Below are 4,034 nucleotides of genomic sequence, written 5' to 3' on the forward strand. Positions count from 1 at the left end.
CTGGAGTGAGCAAGGGGCAGCTCTAGGTCTTGGGAGCTGACTAAGACCACCAAGGACTTACCCCTGAGAGCAGTAACACCTGAAATACTAGCAGGCAGGGGAGCACAGACCTTGGGCGCCCCCAGGAAGGTAGTGCAGCTGCAGAGAATTGAGAGATTTCCCCAGGCAAAAGCCTTGCTCTGTAGCTCCATACACAGAGAGCCAGCCCTCCTCACTCAGATTTCTGACTGGAAAGGGAAGGAAAAACCATAGAGATGGCAAACAGTGCCCAGGAACAACTTCCCAACATCAAGAAAAGCAAGAAGAAGGGGTTGACTTTGGATAGTTTTTATGGAGGAAAAATAAAGACTACAGAGGAAATAGCAGAAGAGGAAACCCAAATAAATGCTCCAAAACCTTCCAAAAGAAATGGAAATTGTCCACAAGTTCTGGAAGAATTTAAATTGGAGGTTATCAAACTTCCATCTGGTGGAAGCCTTCTGGCATGAAAAATAGGAAAGCATGCAAAGAGAATATAACAATCTGAGGGACAAGAACTCCCGATTGGAGAAATAGCTGGAAGCCTTAAAAAGCAGGATAGACCAAACTGAAAAGGAAAACCAGTCTTTAAAGACCAGATTTAGGCAACTGGAAGACAATGATCTTGCAAAACAGCAAGAATTAATAAATTAAAGTCAAAAGACTGACAAATTAGAAGAAAACAAAATATTTCACTGACAAGGTGATCAGGAAAACAGAGGAAGGAGAGACAATCTGAGAATCATTGGTCTACCTGAAAAGCCAGAAATAAACAGAAATCTTGACATCATAATACAAGAAATCATCCAATAAAATTGCCCTGATGTTCTAGAACAAAGGGGCAAAATAGACATTGAAAGTGTTCATAGAATACCCTCTACACTAAATCCCCAAAAGACAACTCCCAGGAATGTAATTGCCAAATTCCAAAACTTTCAAGCTAAGGAGAAAATCCTACAAGAAGCCAAAAAGAGACAATTCAAATACCAAGGAGCACCAATCAGGATCACGCAAGACCTGGCAGCTTCCACACTGAAGGACCACAAGGCCTGGAACATGACATTCAGAAAAGCAAGAGAACTGGGTCTTCAACCAAGGATCACCTATCCATCAAAACTGACTATATACTTCCAGGAGGAAAGTATGGGTATTCAACAAAATAGTATTTATAAAGAAAAGACCAGAACTCAGGGGAAAATTTGATATCCAAACACAAAGAGCAAGAAAAACATGAAAAGGTAAATATGAAAGAAAGGGAAAAGGAGAAAATTTTTTTCTTTATTCAAACTCTCTTCTATAAGGGCTACAATTAGATCAAATTATATATATTAACATATGGGGAAAATATTATTTGTAAATCTCAAAAATTGTATTCATAATTATAGTAACTAGAAGAATCACTCACAGGGAAAGATTGGAGCATTAAGGGCTAGAAGATGATATGTACCAAAAAAAAAGGAGAGAGAAAAGAAAAAGGGTGGGGAGAATCGATGATGGTACCAAGAGATACTTGAAGAAATACAAATAAAATAAATAGAATAATCTTTTTCACACAAAGATTCACATCGGAAGGGGAGGGGAAGAATACTCTTATAAGAATGAGAGGAAGAGAGTGCTAATAGGTAATACTTAAACCTTACTCTCAGTGAAGTCAACTCCGAGAGGGAAGAGCATCTATGATCCATTGGGATCCTGAATTCTATCTTATCCTACAGGGTAAGGGAGAAGGGGAAACAAAGGGACATAGGGTGGAGGGAGTACAAAAAGGAAGGGTAGGAGGAGAGGGGGGAGGGAACTTAACAGACCCTAAAAAAGAAAGGGAAGCATATCAAGGGAGGGGAATAAGGGAATTGATTAAAAGTAAACCACTGGTTTAAAAGGTAATAGCAAAAGAAGAAAGGACAGAATTAGGGGAAGATATCAAAATGCTAGGGAATTCACAAGTGACAATCATAACTTTGAATGTAAATGGGATGAACTCACCCATAAAATGCAGACAAATAGGAAAGTGGATTAGAATCCAAAATCCTACCATATATTGTCTGCAAGAAACACACCTGAGGTAGGTAGATATTCACAAGCTCAGAATTAAAGGTTGGAGCAAGACCTATTGGGCCTCAACTGATAGAAAGAAGGCAGGAGTTGCAATTATGATATCTGACAAAGCCAAAGTAAAAATAGACCTGGTTAAAAGGGATAGGGAAGGTAAATCCATCCTGATAAAAGGGAGTATAGACAATGAGGAAATATCACTAATCAACATGTAGGCACCAAATGGTATAGCACCCAAATGTCTAATGGAGAAACTAGAAGAATTGAAGGAGGAAATAGATAGTAAAACTATACTAGTGGGAGACCTGAACCTATCACTATCAAATTTAGATAAATCAAATTAAAAAATAAATAAGAAAGAGGTAAAAGATGTGAATGAAATCTTAGAAAAAGTATAGTTAATAGATATATGAAGAAAAATAAATAGGGACAAAAAGGAATATACCTTCTTTTCAGTAGCACATGGTACATTCACAAAGATTGACCATATATACTAGGTCACAAAAACATGGCATACAAATGCAAAAAAGAAGAAATAATAAATGCAACCTTTTCAGATCATAAGGCAATAAAAATAACAATCAATAAGGGTACATGGAGAGCCAAATCAAAAATTAATTGGAAATTAAATAATATGATTCTCCAAAATTGGTTAGTTAGAGAACAAATCATAGAAACAATTAATAATTTCATTGAAGAAAATGACAATGATGACACATACTTTCAAACCTTATGGGATGCAGCCAAAGAAGTATTCAGAGGAAAATTTATATCCCTGAGTTCATATATTAAGAAATTAGTGTGATTCTTAAAGAAGATTTGATTAAGCTATTCCTCATTTTAAACAATGCAGGTACTTGGTCAGGAATGTATTGAGAACTTTAAAATTACTCCACCCTGCTCAGACAGTGCCTTAGGGGAAGATAAAATTGTAAACTCCTGATGGAACAATGAAAAAGTCCCTAACTCATACTTATAGTAAAACTAGAACCTTAAGCTAGGTCTATTTTTAGATCTAATACAAAGGGTGCTAAGTACCTATAAAGGTTAAATTAATCACTAAAAGGTCAAGCAACTTACAAAGGGCAAGCTTAGCAAAGAGATGTGAAATACTCAGAAGATATAATCTAATCAGAGAAGGTGATTACAAAAGAAGATGTGAACTAAGAATGCACAGTCCTGGGGAAAACATCTACTATGATTGGTAGATGTGAAAATTTAGGGCAGGTGACATAAGAAAAATTTCTCTTTAAAAGGAGCTGGCTCTCTGAACTTAGTGGGAGTTTGGAGTTTGTTTGGAGGACCTGGCTCTCTGAACTTAGTTGGAGTTCGCTGGGCAGGTTGGAGTTTGGATTTAGTTGGAGGAGCTGGCTCTCTGAACTCAGTTCAGGAGTTGAGGATTTCAGTGAAGGACTGGAGTTTTGCTTGGGACAAATCTTGTGGTGAGTGATAAAAAACTGACTAGTCTCTCTTAAGGCTCAGGCCTAGGCCATTTGGCCTAGGCCCTTCCTACTATTTCCTCTTACTCTGTCTCTCTCCCTTCCCTTAATTCCTTCATTTGTATTAATTAAAATCTCCATAAAAACCCAGCTGACTTGGGTATATTTTAATATTTGGGAATTCTCCCATGAAGACCACTTATTTTTTATTTAAATCAAGGCATTAAAATTATCTTTACAGTTTTGGCAATTCACAGTCTTGAAACCCACATTTTTCGCAGTTACATTAGGGAAGGCAGAGGTTAATGAATTAGACATGCACATCATAAAACTTGAAAGTGAACAAATTAAAACCCCCAGAAGAAAACCAAATTAGAGATCATAAAAATTAAGGGAGAAATCAATAAAATCAAAAGTGACAGGACCATTGAACTAATAAATAAGACTAGAAGCTGGTATTTTGAAAAAAAAACAAAATAGACAAAATACTGGTCAATCTAATTAAAAAAAGGAAAGAAGAAAACC

The sequence above is a fragment of the Monodelphis domestica genome, chromosome 6, assembly GCF_027887165.1.
Source record: "Monodelphis domestica isolate mMonDom1 chromosome 6, mMonDom1.pri, whole genome shotgun sequence".
NCBI lineage: Eukaryota > Metazoa > Chordata > Mammalia > Didelphimorphia > Didelphidae > Monodelphis > Monodelphis domestica.